The sequence below is a fragment of the Chlorocebus sabaeus genome, chromosome 24, assembly GCF_047675955.1.
Source record: "Chlorocebus sabaeus isolate Y175 chromosome 24, mChlSab1.0.hap1, whole genome shotgun sequence".
Classification (NCBI taxonomy): Eukaryota; Metazoa; Chordata; class Mammalia; order Primates; family Cercopithecidae; genus Chlorocebus; species Chlorocebus sabaeus.
This window is the reverse complement of record NC_132927.1, coordinates 68927040-68944021: the sequence shown is the minus strand read 5'-3', so window position 1 is coordinate 68944021 and position 16982 is coordinate 68927040. Positions and strand designations below refer to the sequence as shown.

General features: G+C 49.1%; 1 protein-coding gene across 2 annotated transcripts in view; it reads right to left on the bottom strand.

Annotated features, from left to right (window-relative positions):
* Positions 1–16982, bottom strand: part of RIN3 (Ras and Rab interactor 3) — a 183932-nt gene that overhangs the window by 49010 nt on the left and 117940 nt on the right. The window lies entirely within an intron of this gene.

The window sequence follows — 16982 nt, the reverse complement described above, 5'->3', positions numbered from 1 at the left end:
CGTACAGTCAGGCAGCCCCTGATGAACACACGGTCAGGCATCTCCCAACAAACGCAGACTCAGGAAGCCCCCGACGAACGCATGGTCAGGCATCTCCCTGCAAATGCACAGTCAGGCAGCCCCCAACGAACGCACAGTCAGGCATCTCCCCGCAAACGCACAGTCAGGAAGCCCCCGATGAACGCACAGTCAGGCATCTCCCGGCAAACGCACAGTCGGGCAGCCCCCGACGAATGCACAGTCAGGCATCTCCCTGCAAATGCACAGTCAGGCAAGTTCAGCTCATGGCTTTGGTCACAATAGGGAACTGTTCAGGATTCCCTCCAGAGATCTTCCAGAAGGAGTTCGGACTGATGGGAAACAGGGGCCAGAAAAGGAAAAGGGATGGCCAGGCCACATAGTAGTTGAAGACACTGTGTGTTGAGCCCTGGGCTCCTGACTTTTGGCCCAGGGCTGTTTCACAGGGTCAGGAAGGGGAGTGTGGCACTGCCAGGGCCCCAGGATGGGTGGTCCCGATTCTATGTTTCTTCCTAGTGTTTAAGGCCTGGGGACCCCCTTTCCAGCCATGTCTTCCGCTCCTTCCTCATTATCCCACCTGCCCTGTTTTCTGAGGCCATTTCCTCCTCTGTGAAGACAGGAATGGATGAGAGGGTGCCCAGCGTGGTTATCAAGACCTGGCAGCCACCACTATTTTCTTCACAACCTGTTCTACCCTCCCTTGCTCATGCTTCGTCCACTTTCTCCCCAAATCCTGATGCCCACTGAAATCCCATCGTCCATCATTTGCTGAGCCTCCCACCATGGCCTCGGCTAGAGGTACCTCCTCCCCGGGGTCTTCACGGCTTTGCTGTCTGCAACTCATCTTCCTGGCGACATGAGGCTGGGAGCCCTGGGAGCTCCTGGAACGGGTGGGGGCTGCCTTCCGGGTTTCCGAAGCCCCGCAGTGCTTAGCACTCTCCATGAGGCTCCAGTGCCATTTGCTGAATGGACCCAGCCAAACTCAGGAGCTGAGCCGGAGGCATAGCAGAACAGAGATGGCCTGGGATGGGGCTGGCCCTGCTGGGGCACCTCTGCTCAGCGATGTCAGCTTCTGTGGCCTCCCAGGTGCCCCCATGGCCTCTTGGGAAGCGCTTCGATGGCGCTGGGACACTTGTGTTTACAGAAGAGTAGGACAGGGCAGGCTGTGGCACAGGTTCTGGGCCCTTTTCTCAGGTCTTGGGGGTGGCCTTGGGCTTCTCCACTGTCAAATGGGCTGGGGACCAGCCAGCTGACGTTGGCATCTTCTGTCATTGTTGTGTGATTCTGCTGCAACCCGAGGTCTTCTGATGGCCAGACTGGATGGGCCCTCAGTGCTGCACTCCCATCTCAGGCCCTGCCCCGCCACCACTAACCCCAGCTCGAATTCTGAAGGGTAGCAACATTCATCCCAAGTTGCCTCAGTTTACTTCAGTTACCTGGTGGCCTATCAGTGGGGTTTCCAATGGTTCCTCCATCGCCGTGAGTATCACAGTGGCCAGCAGAGGCTGCTCGGCTCAACTGTGCCCACCCTGTGACTGCCAGGACAGCCTCCTGCCACCTCATCATTCTACTCAGTCTGCTGCAGTTACAGCTGCAGTCACACCCCAGACTCGAATCCCAGCATCCAAGGTCTCCCCTGGTCTGGCCTTGCTCTGCCTTTCTGGCTTGCTCCCCAATATCTGCTCTCCACAGTCCCTTCCCCGCACTCGGGGTCCTCCTGCTGGCTCCCAAATGATCACGCTCAAGTTCCTCCAGTGGGTGTTCCCCACTCATTTCCCGTCTCTGAGTTTACACATAGAGGGAACAGTCCCTCATCCCCACCACCTACGTCTACGATTCTATACATCCTTCAAGGCCACACCATGGACTCTTCTTCCTCCATGACCTGGGGTTCAAGGGTCTCATGCGTCTCTGCTTCTCCACATCCCATCCAATTCGCCACTGCACCCAGGGGCAGCCTCTTCCGTCCAGAGGAAAGCACACACAGGATGTGGGTGTTTGCTGGGCATCTACTATGTGTCAGGTGTGGGGCTAGGTGTTTTGGAGGCTTTAAGTGATATTCTTACTAAATCACAGGCACCCTGAGGGCAGGCATTAGTACCTCTGTTTTACAGGGGACACAGTGGCTCAGGGAGGTTAAGGGACTCGCCCAAGACCCCCCAGCCAGTAGTAAGTTTCTGACAGAAACATTGAACCATTTAAAAATCTATACCAATATAAAATTTGATTATCTACAGGGCAAAACTTTCAATCAGTATCACAAATCACCTACTACATTTTTTTTTTAAGGAAAAGGAACTATCACTTGTTAAGCTTTATCAATCACTCACCAAGAGCTTTCCCTGTTATCCTACTTAACCCTTGAAGCAATCCTGTGATGTAAGTGCTATTGTCAACATTTGTTAAAATGTTGGATTTTTTTTTTTTTTAATTAGAAAAGAAAAACAGATTTATTGTAGTCAAAGTCATACAATACAAAAGTGCTTAAAATGTGCAGGTCCTCCATTCTCCAGAGGATCCTGCTGTCTACCCCAGGGGTCCCCAACCCCCACGCCACAGACTGGTATCAGGCCATGGCCTGTTAGGAACTGAGTTGCACAGCAGGAGGTGAGCAGCGGGCCAGTGAGCAAAGCTTCATCTGTCTTGACAGCCACTCCCCATCCTCGCATTACTGCCTGAGTTCCATCTCCTGCCAGATCAGCGGCAGCATTTGATTCTCATAGGAGCGCAAACTCTACTGTGAACTATGTGAGTGAGGGGTCTAGGTTTTGTGCTCCTTCTGTGAACTATGTGAATGAGGGGTCTAGGTTTTGTGCTCCTTCTGTGAACTATGTGAGTGAGGGGTGTAGGTTTTGTGCTCCTTCTGAGACTCTAGTGCCTGATGATCTGTCTTTGTCTCCCATCACCTCCAAATGGGACCATCTAGTTGCAGGAGAACGAGCTCAGGCTCCCACTGGTACTACATCATGGTGAGTTGCATAATTATTTCATTATCTATTTCAATGTAATAGTGAAAGAAATAAAGTGCACAATGAATGTAATGTACTTGAATCTTCCCGAAACCATCCCCACCCCATCTTTGGCCCATGGAAAAACTGTCTTCCACGGAAGTGGTCCCTGGTGCCAAAAAGGTTGGGGACTGCTGGTCTACACTCTGGAGAGTAACCTTGCTGGCCCTTCTTTAATGCACACATATGGGTGCCCAAGCACACATGTACAAACACCATTTATTTTACTAGTTCTTATATATTTTTAATTGTTTTGTAGAGATAGGGTCACACTATATTGTCCAGACCTGTCTTGAACTCCTTGCCTCAAGTGATCCTCCTGCCTCTGCCTCCCAAAGTGCTCGGATTACAGGCGTGAGCCACCGCGCCTGGCCCACATCACGTATTTTAAAAATGAAAATGGCACTATGTTCCATCTATTGCTCTGCAGCTTGCTTTCTTTACTGAACAGTAAAGTGATCTATATAGTGAGCACGTCCATACATGTATACTGGCGTTTTTCTTTTTCTGTGCTGAAGAGTATCCCATGGGATAACCGTCATTTATTTAATTTTTTTTTTTTTTTTTTTTTTGAGATGGAGTCTCGCTCTGTCGCCCAGGCTGGAGTTCAATGGCACGGTCTTGGCTCACTGTAACCTCTACCTCCCAGGTTCAAGCAATTCTCCTGCCTCGGCCTCCTGAGTAGCTGGGATTGTAGGCATGTGCCACCGCGTCCAGCTAATTTTGTATTTTTAGTGTAGATGGGTTTTCACCACGTTGGCCAAGCTGGTCTCGAACTCCTGACCTCAGGTGATCCACACGGTGGCCTCCCAAAGTGCTAGGATTACAGGTGTGAGACGCTGTGCCCAGCCACTATTTTTCTTCTTTTGATGGTCATCTAAGCTTGCTCTCTTTCTCTCTCTCCCTCCCTCCCTCTCTCTCTTCCTGTCTTTCTCTCTCTCTCTTTCTTTCATTAATGCTAACCATTACAGAGTTTACTGAGTGTCCAGGAGCAGTTTTAAGCACTTTACATATATTACCTCTTTAAATCCTCCTCCCAACTCCATGAAGCAGGTACTTTCCTTATGCTTATCTCACAGCTCCGAAGACTGGGGCACAGACAGACTAAGTGGCTTGCCCCTCTCCCACAGCTTCTAAGTGACAAAGCCTGCATCTGAATGGAGGGTTCAGGCTTGTAACCCCTAGACTACTTGTTTTCAGCAAAAAATTATTTCCTAATTGCCACTGGATCCAATTGTGCTGCACAGAACGAATTGAGCACATTATCTTTCTGCCCTCAAGCTGGTATTCCTTTTTTCTTTTTTGAGACGGACTCTCACTTGGTTGCCCAGGCTGGAGTGCAGTGGTGTGATCTCGGCTCACTGCAACCTCCGCCTCCTGGGTTCAAGCAATTCTCCTGCCTCAGTCTCCTGAGTAGCTGGGACTACAGGTGTGCGCCACCATGCCCGGCTAATTTTTGTATTTTTTTAGTAGAGACGGGCTTTCTCTATGTTGGCCAGGCTGGTCTCAAACTCCTAACCTCAAGTGATCTGCCTGCTTCAGCCTCCCGAAGTGCTGGGATTACAGGTGTGAGCCACCACACCTGGCCTCAAGCTAGTATTTCTGCTGAATAACTTCCTAGATGTGAGTGAGTCTGTTGGGCCATAAGGTAGATATATTTGGAGAAATGACAGAATTTACCAAACTGATCCCCTTTTCCCAAGCTTGCTCCCATTTACACTCCATCAGCGCCTATGATGGGCTGAGAAGTAAATTGTCCCAAGCTGCTGGAGGTCCCAAGCCTGTGCCAGTTCCTCCCAATTCTATAATAAAAGACAGTAACTAAATACTCCAGTCCTCCAACCTCAGCTTCAGTGTGTCCTCATGGTGCCCTCCTGCTCTGTGACAAAGGTGGAACCTGGAAAAATTGCCCAGTTTGGGGTCTGGAGGGCAAGCCAGTTTCATGCCTCAGTAAACATTAGCAGGGTGTGAAGATGGGGAAGGCAGGCGTTTGAAACTATTGCTGCCATGCACGGCTTATTCATCTCCAAATGCCGAGTCCTTAGATCTTGGAAAATGCCAAGAAAAACCTCCAGACAGGGTGCTGGGGTGGTGGGGCCACCGCCTGAACACTCACTGACAACAAAAGACCAAAAGGGAACTAGACACTTGTGAGGGACTCCACTGGGGCCGCCACACCCATTTATACTCTGTAGACTGCCTGGATCAGAATCGTCTAGGGAGCTGCTAGAAATGCAGATTGCTAGGTTCCCAAGGTTCCCAACCAAGGGTGCCTAGCATTGGGTCTGGGGGTAGGCTGAGAATCCACTTTTTTTTCTCTCTCTCTTTCTGGCACCCAGGCTGGAGTGCAGTGGTGTGATCTCGGCTCACCGCAACCTCTGTGTGCTGGGTTCAAGCAATTCTCCTGTTTCAACCTCCCAAGTAGCTGGGATTACAGGTGCTGGGTTCAAGCAGTTCTCCTGCTTCAATCTCCCAAGCAGCTGGTATTACAGGTGCCTGCAACCACCCCCGGCTAATGTTTGCATTTTTAGTAGAGACTGGGGTTTCACCATGTTGTCCAGGCTGGTCTTGAACTCCTGACCTTCAGTGATTTGGCCTCTCAAAGTGCTGGGATTACAGGTGTGAGCCACCATGCCCAGCCAAGAATCCACATTTTTAAACAACTCCTGAGGGGATCCTGGTGCGTGCAGCCTTCGGTGGGAATCACAGGCCGCCAAGGTCAGGGCTGCTAAAAAAATATAAAAATTAAGCAACCTTCCTGATGTGTGTGTGTTTCCTCATAAACTATGAAACCCACTAAAAAGCATTCACAACAATAGGAATTTTTAAAACGGGATTTTTAGCTGGCTGGGTGCAGTGGCTCATGCCCCTGTAATCTCAGCACTTTGGGAGGCTGAGGCGGGTGGATCGCCTGAAGGTCAGGAGTTTGAGACCAGCCTGGCCAACATGGTGAAACCTCAATCTCTACTAAAAATATTAAAAAAAAAAATTAGGAGGACATGGTGGCAGGCGCCTGTAATCCCAGTTACGCGGGAGGCTGAGGCAGGAGAATCGCTTGAACTCAGGAGGTGGAGGTTGCAGTGAGCCGTGATCATACCATTGCACTCCAACCTGGGCAACAATAGTGAAAATTCGTCTCAAAAAAATAAAAAGGGATTTTTAGAATAAATATTCTGACATTTCCCCCACACTCTGGAAGATCAGCTTGTGTACTCCCAGGGAGCCAGCGCCTCTCTCTGGAGGTCTCTGTTTTAGCTGATGCTTTCCATACCTTTGTAACCAGAGAGAAATACCTTTGACATCATGATACACCATATGTGCACCCACACACATACACACACCCACACACCCACACACCACTAAAACAAAAGTTTAGCAAAACGAGACTTATTCCAGCTACATGAGATTCTGATAGTTTCTAGTCCAGTTTACTTTTTCATTAAAAAGAAAAAAGCCAGTCATGACCCACTAAACTGATTTTACAACCCCCTCTGAAGTGTTTTCCACACTTAGCAATCAATTCTCCAATTCTCCAGACACCAACTGGGTACACAACAATTCAGCTCAATTCTGACACGAATTACCTGGATGTAGAGTTGGACTCTGCAGACTTAAGGCTTCCGTCCCCCAAGACTGCCCCACCTCAGATGCAGTTGTGTCTCAGGCCACCAGTGGGCTTCTGACTGGCCGGCTATAGATCAGAGCTTTCCAGGCACAGTGACGAGATTTCTCCTAGGGCAAGGATGCCCAGCCAGCCATCCCCTCCTCTTGCCATCTCCTCCTCTGGGACAGGAGGGTGGCAGCTTAGTCACAACACTGGGCACATCCTAGGGTGGGGCAGACCTGAGAGGCTCCTCTCTTCCTTCCTCATTTTGGGTAATGGCGCCCACTTCTTGAGGCTAATGACTGCAGTGCCCAGGGCTGTGCTGGGGATCAGGCCCCATGATCCTTGCAAGGTGCTAAGCAGAGCACCTCGCACCAAGTAAATACTCAGGAAACCATCAAGCATGTTTGTCCTCCTGTCGTCAAGGATGGAAACCCCAGCTCTCCCCCTGCTCCCACCCTCAGTGGCTGCCCTCACCCCTCTGATTCCCCTAGGCATTGCTTGGGGCAGTCACCTCCACGCAGGGCCAGTATGGCTGCAGCAGCCCCTTGCTGGTCTCTGCTCTCCCCTTCCTTCAATCCCACCACCTGCTATGGCCAGGTTGCTCGCTGAAGAGCAGTCTGATATCAGCAACAGGCTCACAGCACCTGTGGAAGGAAGTCCCTGCAATCCCCAGGCACAGCGTTCAAGGCTTTCCAAGCATCTTACCTCCCACCCATGATGCAGTTCTGCCCATGAAGCCACTCCTGAGGCTGCCCATAGCTTTCCCACTGCCAGGCATTTGCCCGTGCTGTCTCCTCTGCCTTAAGTTCCCTTCCTGCCCTTCCTTGCCTGGCTCCCAACATCACTCTTCCATAAAGAGGGCCTCGTGTCTCCCGTATGTGGAGGGAGTGGTGGAAGGCGGCAGCACAGACATCCTCCCAGCCACAGGCCTGGCAGTCAGTCTCCTGGGCAGAAGCAGCTGGGGCTTGCGGGTCACACACACTTGGGTTCAAATTGGCTCAGAACTTGGCTGTGACACCAAGGCAGGTCACATCCCCAGCCTCAGTTTCTTTAACAGCAATAACAACATGCTTGATTGTTTTTTGAGCCCTTATTTCACACCAGGTGCTCTGCTAAACCCCTTCCAAGGATCATGGAGTCTGATCCTCAGCACAGCCCTGGGGACTGGAGTCACTGAAGTGGTAATACCTTCCCTAAAGGTGTTATTGCTGTAGCGGTTAGAGGGAGCTCTGTGGGCAGTCACAGCACAAAGGCTCACTCAGTACAGATGCCCCATCAGCAGCAGCCAGTCACGAAATCACTGCTGACGCCCCACCCACCCTGATGGCTTTACCAGCTCTACACACCCATCCCCTAGCCTCAGTGGGGTTTGCCTTAAGTGCTGGCCCTTAGGACCATCAGGGATTGTACTGGTGCTGGAGCCTCACACATGCCTAGGAGTGGCCCCAGGTTTCCTTTATGCTCCAGGGTCGCCCACAGGGCCAGGTTGAGGTTGGGGTCACCCTGCAGTCACACCCTCACTGGGCTTTTCCTACTCCCAGTCCTGCTCCCCTACTCCCTCCTGCTTTCTCTTCGAGGGCAGTCCTGAAACACCCCTTGCATATGAATCCCGTCCCAAAGTCTGCCCCTAGAAGACCCCCAGCTAAGCAATTGGTATCATTCACCTGGAAGCAGTTCTCAAACCCTGGTCTGAGATAGGCTTATTATAAAAGCAGATTCCGGCCGGGCGCCATAGCTCAAGCCTGTAATCCCAGCACTTTGGGAGGCCGAGACGGGCAGATCATGAGGTCAGGAGATCGAGACCATCCTGGCTAACACGGTGAAACCCCGACTCTACTAAAAACTACAAAAAAAAAACTAGCTGGGCGAGGTGGCAGGCACCTGTAGTCCCAGCTACTCAGGAGGCTGAGGCAAGAGAATGGCGTAAACCTGGGAGGTGGAGCTTGCAGTGAGCTGAGGTCCAGCCACTGCACTCCAGCCTGGGCGACAGAGCGAGACTCTGTCTCAAAATAAATAAATAAATAAATAAATAAATAAATAAATAAATAAATGCAGATTCCTACTTTGGGAGGCTGAGATGGGCAGAACATTTGAGGTCAGGAGTTCAAGACCAGCCTGACCAACATGGTGAAACCCTGTGTCTACTAAAAATACAAAAAAAATTAGCCTGGGTAGTGGTGTGTGCCTGTAATCTCAGCTACCCAGGAGGCTGAGGCAGGAGAATCGCTTGAACTCGGGAGGTGGAGGATGCAGTGAGCCCAGATCATGCCACTGCACTCCAGCCTGGTGACAGAGTGAGACTCCAAGCTCCCATCCAAAAAAAAAAAATGCAGATTCCTGTGTCCCACCCCAGACCCACTGAATCAGGATCTCCTGGGAGAAGTCTGTATTTTTAACCTGCTCTTCGGTGACTGTGGGACCCAGCCAGGTCTGGAAACCCTCCAGAGCCCTTACACCAGTCCACTTAGGCTTTGCATTACTTTGGCGTGAGCATCTTGAAGCAGAACCTGTCTCCTTTTTTATGTCTGGGGGCAGAGGCCGCAGACAGAGCACAGAATGTGCTTCCTGGATTGAGAGGGACGGGGGTGTCCTGCTCTGGGGAATCTTCACTGTGCAGCTTGGCCCTCTGGGGGCTGCCATGTTGCCATGCGGAATGAGCTCCAGGAACAGACTCCCAGCCCAGCCCCTGGGCCCCAGGTGCTCACTGACAAGAGGCTCTGGGAAGGGGAACAGGCCTGGGTAGGCTTGCTCAGGACCAGGCCTGTGGTTCCGCATGATGCTGGGGACACATGTCTAAGTAAACGCCAGGACTGACAAGTATCCACTGCAACACCCCTCTGTGCCACGTCCTGGAGGTGACACAGGCATATGATATGCCTCTGCGACATCACCTGCGACCTCCAGGAGTTAGGCTCTGGAGGAGTCTGTAGGGCAGGATTTTAGAATTGCGCAACACAGAGGTCTAGAACTTTGATGTTCCATCTTGACTAACATCCCCTTGATGGGGGAGACAACTGGGGCCACGAGAGGTCAGGTGACTGCCCAGGTCACAAGCTTCTAAGTGATGGATCTCCAACTCCCAGCCTGGGGCTCTCCCTCCCACAGCATCTCACTTCTGAGCTACTCACAAACTCAGGCCTTGGAGCTGACGTCCCCCAAAATACGGTGATGGCAGGCTCTGTGTCCTGTGGCCTCCTTAAGGGTACCCTGGGAGTTTGACGGTAGGCCCAGGGGCACCTGCTTTTCTGGAACATGGAGGAAAGGCTGAGAGGTGACAGAAGTGAGCTTGGTGACCGTGGCTCCAGAGCTCCCTGGACATAGATGAAGTCACTGCTCCAGCAAACCGTTATGGCCCAATTCATGGAAGTAGAACAAGGGCACTGACTGGGTGTGGGACAGGGTGCTGTTTCTTTTGGGGGCTAGATGCTGTTTCTTTTTTAGACAGGGTCATGCTTTGTCGCTCAGGCTGGAGTGCAGTGGCACAGTCTCAATTCACTGCAACCTCTGCCTCCTGGGTTCAAGCCATTCTCCTACCTCAGCCTCCTGAGTAGCTGGGATTACAGGCAAGTGCCACCACATCTGGCTAATTTTTCCATTTTTTGTAGAGATGGGGTTTTACCAAGTTGCCCAGGCTGGTCTTGAGAACTGATCTCAAGTGATCCACCCGCCTCAGCCTCCCAAAGTGCTGGGATTACAGGTGTGATCCACTGAGCTGGGTCGGTGCTGTCTCTTTACGTGTGCTTCTTATTCCCTCCTTCAGCACCAACATAACGATATTATCATTCCTATTTAACAGAAGAGCAAGTTGAGGCTCAGAGAAATTAAATAACAAGCTCAAGTTCTGGGCTTTGCAACTATGTCATCATTTGTTCATTCACAGCACCTAACATGTGCCAAACACTGTAAAGCTTCTTCCACTATGGCTAGGAGCTTGGAACCCGCTCTCTGAGACCCTAACATGTCAGGCTGGTACCAAGGGCCAGGAGGCCTTGGATGTTTTGCTTTGTGGGCCTACAGGCATCAGAATTATTGCAGGATGCACACAGTGAGGCCTCTGGAGCAGGCAGTGTGGACTTTGGAGATGTCTCTGGTTTGAAACCCTGCCTTGTCATTTACCAGCTGGGCAAGTGACTTCTCTCAGTCTCAGTTTTCTCATCTGTAGAATGGCGATAACGAGAGCATTTACCTCCTGAAATTGTTTGCAAAATTTAGAAAGAGAATGGCTATAAAAGCCGTTAGCACAGTGCCAGGTACCTGGTGTGCCCTTAAGAGGCAGCAACTGTTAGCATCAACTATTACTGGGGCAGGAAAATAGGGTCTCGAGGCAGGGAAGATAAGGCCAGTTCTCACTTCAGCTACAACAGGAAATATCCTCTCCATAGGGCCCAGGCCAAGTAAATGATTTTGTAACTTTACTTCATCCTCTTCATTTACATAGGGTATACCCCAAGTAACCAATGGAATCCTCTAGAGGGTATTTAAACTCCCCCAAATTCCATAACAGTGTCCTTGAGGCCCTATGCTTGGGCCCGCTCCCACACTGTGGAGTGTACTTTCATTTTCAGGGAACTCCTTCATTCCTTCCTTGTTTTGTTCATGCGTTTTGTCCAATTCTTTGTTCAAGGCGCCAAGAACCTGGACACCCTCCACTGGTGACATATTTTGGCGAGCAGGTGGGGAGGAAGAGGTAAGTCCAAAGTTTGGGATTTCTTTTTCTCCTTTCTCCTTTTCCTTTCTGCTCCATACAGGGGAATCAATCACTCTCTCTCTCTCTCTCTCTCCGTCTGTCTCTCTCACTCTCTGTCTTTTTCTTTCCAACTCAGGATCCTTGGCAGGCAGCACCTAAACACAAAAGCAACTGCAGGTTTCTGGCTGTGGCCAGTGAAACGAAGGGGTTTCCATGTGGAGAAGCCTAAATGTCACCGCCCGGTTCACTTAAGGGACCAGGGTCTTTTCATTTTCTTTCCCCTCTCTTTCTCTTTCAGTCTTTCAGTGGCTGTTTCCCAGTAGCTCCTTGGAAATCGAGGGTAATTGGCTGGGGTCACTCCCCAGTATTGCCTGAAGGCCTAGGAATGAATGGGAATAATTGCCCTGTCCAGAATGGGAAAGGATTCTTTTTTTAAAAAACTCTTTTCTGAGTGTGGTCCCTGATCCCTATGTGTGGCACAGCTCAGAGCAAACTCGCATGTTTCAGGACTTAAACCTTCTTTTCTTATGCCAAATTCTTCCCTTCTCCTATTCAGCTAGCTAAGGGCAAAAGAAACCCACCCAGCCTCCAGTTCCTATCATTAAAATTCACAGAACGGGAAGCATGGGAAAGCGTGGCCTTATCAAATCACAAGGATGCTAAAAGTCAGGGATTACACCCAGGTACCAAAGGAAAGCTCATAGCAGGCTCTGGAGGGAACACATGCAAAGTGGTGCCAGTGCCCACCTAAGGTCAGAGACATCTGACACTCTAAGATTGGAGCCCACAGGAGGATGCTCTGGGGGATCCTGCAGACCTCAACCTCCCCAAAGGGGATGCTCTTGGCAGAGGTTCTGAGGTCTAATACTAAGCCCTCCTTAGAATTTTCTCTTGCAGTTGCAATGCTGCTTGGCCCCCAAATTGTTTAGAATCTGGAGTTTACTGTCTACTGGGAAAGTGGGATGGTGCTGCATGGATCCCACTTGTGCTGCTGTTGTTAAGAACAAATAGTTCCTCTTCAAAGGGTTTTGGTTCTTGGTTCTTTGTTCTATTCTAAAAGGTAATCTTACCCATTCATCTATCAACCCTCCCTATCTCTGAGGTGCCTAAACACACCCAAGATATACTGTACCTGTCCTCCCTGTCAAATGCCTACCCTCGCCTCCTTTGATGATGTCAACAGTAGCCAATCAGAATTAGCCTAGATTGTGTGGTCCAACCCCAGCCCACAGTGGGAGGACACAGGAACAGGGTCTGCTTCAGGGATAAAAACTCCTGGTCTCCTTTGTTTTGCACACTCTCCCTTGCCTCTGCTTTGCATGCAGGAAGCGGCCTTCTATAGAAGTAAATTGCCTTGCTGAGAAAACTTTTGCCTGAATGCTGGGTTCACTTCGCAGCACTGACAATTTGTTTCTAACAATCTGGCGCCTTGCCCAGGATTCCCATTCTCCTCTGGGGAAGGGGTCTCTGGTCATCTCCCAGGGGGAGACGCGTCCCACTGCCTCACTGAGGTGGCCTCAGGGGCTAGAGATCGGGACGCCACCTGCTGTGACGAATAAACCCGGACTCTCGGCAACGCGGGAAGGAAAGGCTTGCCTACAAATACCGTGGCGACCAGGTAACTTTGCATACAAGACCAAAGTAAGAAAAGCCATGGGGGCGGTGAAGTATTTCCTTGGTGGTTGGAATATCTCGGAGGTTGAAAGTGCGTGAATGATCATAGGCACTACTGCTTGCGGTGCTGCTTGTGTGAATGGTGATAGGCATTACTGCTGTCTGGGGTGAGTGGGTCCTATCCGTGGTTCTGTGGTCACCTCATCTTCATATGGCTTAGGACAGATCCTGCCGTGGGGCTTATGCCAGCATGCCAATGCTAAGAGGGACCTAATTTCCCATGAGGGAAGTGGCCAGATAGGATGAGGCAAATGGAAAGGAGTGCAAGAAACCTCCATTAATGGGGGTTGAGCCTCTAGAGAAAAGGGAAGGCAAGAGATCTCTAGTAAGAGATTGGGCCACACACACACTCAAGGGGGCATCCAAGACCTCCAAGATGGGAAACACTCCTAGTACAACAGGAAAAGGTAAGGACGGGGATAGTCAGATCCCCTCTGATAGTTCTTTAGGTCTCATGCTAAAATATTAGAAGGAGAATGAGAGAACTAGGCACAAGAAAAAGCAACAGATGATAAAATATTGTTGTTTCATTTGGGCCAAGGAACCCATCCTCAAACTGTCTTCTTGCCAAAATATGGATCAGATGAGGATTGGGTCTGTTAACTTTTAATTCAGTACGTGAATGACAAAAGTCTGGTCTCACAGGAAGAAAGAGACTATGCTCTCTGCTGGAGAAAACAACCTGTTCTCCTCTTTCCCCTAAAGAATGCAGGGGAAGGATCAGATTTCACACTCCCCAAAGTAGGCATAGTAAAACCAACTCCTAGGCAGAGGGATCCCAATGCCTGGAACCCTCTAAACCTCCTTTCCCCATTTAATTTCCCTCCACTTGACCTGCCCCCTTCACAGGCAGCTGCTGCCACCCTGGACTCGGTTCCAGATCCTTCTGCTACTCCTATTATTCCTCCCCCTTATACTCTGACTCTTGGGAATTACCGCCACCCCACGAGTCTGTTCCTTGTGAGCCTAAGTATCCTTCCCTAAAGGGACTACCATGTCAGAAGGATATTCAAAATCCTCCTTTCCCCTCTACCTCTAAGGAATCAGCTCCGACTCACTTCCCTTTGAGAGAGGTGCCCCAGGGAGGAGGAGCTGTTGGCTTTGTAAATGCTCCTTTGACTAGTTCAGAGGTTCAAGGCTTAAAGAAAGAACTTAAGCCACTGCTAGATGACCCATACGGGGTAGCAGATCAATTCCTAGGCCCCCAGTTATATACCTGGGCCAAATTAATGTCTATCCTGGGTGTCCTCTTCTCAGGGTAAGAAAGGGGGATGATTTGCAGGGCTGCTATGACAATTTGGGAATGTGAATATTCTCCTGGCCAAAACGTTCCTGCAGCAGACCAGAAATTCCCAGCCCAAGATCCTCAATGGGAAAATAACGCAGTCCACTGGGAAAACATGAAAGATCTTAGGGAAATGATAATTAAAGGAATTCAGGAGTTAGTGCCCCAGGCTCAGAATCTTTCCCGAACATTTGACATACAACAGGAAAAAGATGAAGGGCCCATGAAATTTCTAGAAAGGCTAAGGGAACAGATAAGGAAATATGCAGATTTAGATCCAGAAGACCCTCTTGGGTAAGGAATATTAAAGCTATATTTTGTCACAAATAGCTGGCCAGACATAGCGAAGAAGTTGCAGAAACTAGAAAATGAAAAACCAGTCCATAGAGGAATCCCTAGGAGAAGCCCAAAAAGTATATGTGAGGAGAGATGAAGAAAAGCAAAAACAAAAAGCGAAACTTATGCTATCCACCTTCCAACAGACCCAAGCCTCCAACTAGGGGACCCAGACCCTCAGCTACCAGGCCCTCTAAAGAGTATCGGGGAGGAAGGTCAAAGAATCCTAGGACAGAGGGAGAGGGAGGACAGGATAGGTGCTTTATGTGGAAAAGAAGGCCACTTCAAAAGAGAATGCCCCGAGTGGGAGAAGGAAAAAGAAATTGTTCTGCTCATGGCATTTGAGGAGGAATAGGCAAGTTAGGGGCTCTGTCTTTTCTATCTCGAGTCCCAATAAGAGCCCTTGATAAATTTAGGGGTAGGACACAAACATGAGCTTATTACTTTTCTAATAGATTCAGGGGCTGCTAGCTCCTCTGTTTGCTATCAGCTCTCTAATTTTATATTAGAGGAACTTCTTGTCTCAGGGACAAAAGGGGAAGGATTTAAAGCCAAAGTTTTAGAAGAAATAGAAGTTAAACACAAAAATCGATCAGCTAGTATTAAATTCCTGCTAATTCCTGAAGCAGGAACAAACCTGTTAGAAAAAGACCAGTGTTAAAACTAGACACAGGCTTGCGTGCCTGCCCTGAAGGATTTGTCACTTCATTAAACCTGCACACTGTCGCAGAAGAAAGTTACATTCATCCCAATGTGTGGTCAAAAGAAGGGAACAGAGGGAAACTATGAATCTCCCCCCATTCATATGAAGTTGAAAACTCCTGGGGAAATAGTAAGGAGAAGGCAACATCCAATTCTTCTAGAAGGTAGGATAGGCTTGAAAACTGTGACTGAAGCTCTTATTTAGGATAAGTTATTTGAACCCTGTATGTCTCCATATAATACCCCTATAGTATCTGTAAAGAAATCTGATGGATCATATTCACTAGTACAAGACCTCCGGGCCATTAACCAAATAGTCCAACAACTCACCTTGTTGCCCCCAATCCGTACACTATCCTCAGCAAGATTCCATGTGACCTGGTGTACAGTAATAGATTTAAAGGATGCCTTTTGGGCATGTCCCTTAGCTGAAGACAGCCGAGACATATTCGCTTTTGAATGGGAAGATCCTCATTCAGGGCAGAAACAACAATACTGCTGGATGGTCCTGCCCCGAGGATTTACAGGCTCTCCTAACCTGTTTGGCCAAATTCTTGAACAAGTTTTAGGGAAAATATCTGTCCAGAGTCTACATGCATGCTCCAATATACAGATGACATACTTGTGTCTGGGAAAGTCATGGAACAAGTATCTGATTTCTCCATCAGTCTCCTCAATCACCTGCAAGGGAAGGGATTACGGGTATCAAAGGGGAAGCTCCGATTTGTGGAGTCAGAAGTCAAGTACTTAGGGCACCTGATAAGTGTGGGCAGGGGAAAAATAAGACCTGAAAGAGTCAAAGGAATTGTGTCCTCACCCCTGCCTAGTACAAAACAAGAGCTTAGAAAATGTTTAGGGCTAGCTGGATATTGCCACTTGCGGATTGATTCCTATGCTCTAAAAGTCAAGTCTCTGTACTCCAAGCTTACCCAAGAAAAACCTGACCCTCATCTGGGCCCCAGAGGAAGTCAATGATTTTAAAGCATTAAAACACTTACTCAAAACTGCCCCTGTTTTAACTTTGCCTTCCCTCGAACAACCATTTCACCTCTTTGTCAGTGTAAATAAGGGATTAGCTTTAGGGGTGCTCACCCAAGAACATGGGGGCCACCTGCAGCCCGTGGCCTTTTTATCAAAAATTCTAGACCCAGTAACCTGTGGATGGCCCGGATGTATTCAATCTATAGCAGCCACTGCTTTGTTGACTGAGGAAAGTAAAAAGCTAACCTTTGGGGGTAAATTAATTGTTAGCACACCTCATCAAGTTACAACAATATTAAACCAAAAGGCAGGTAGATGGCTTACTGACTCAAGAATTCTAAAATATGAAGCCATTCTATTAGAAAAAGATGACCTCACTGTCACCACTGACAGTGCCTTTAACCCTGCTGCTTCCTAACTGGGAATCCGAACCACAAAGATCCTGAACGTGGCTGCCTAGATCTCATTGATTACCATTCTAAGGTTAGACCTGATTTAAGAGAAGTCTTTTAAAACAGGACGTCATCTTTTTATAGATGGTTGAAGGAAAAAGACAGAATGGATAGTCTGTCATAGATGGAGAAGTTCTTGCTGAAATAGAATCTGAAAGATTGCCAAATAATTGGTCTGCTCGGACTTGTAAATTGTTCATGTTGATCAGGCTCTAAAATATTTACAAAAGCA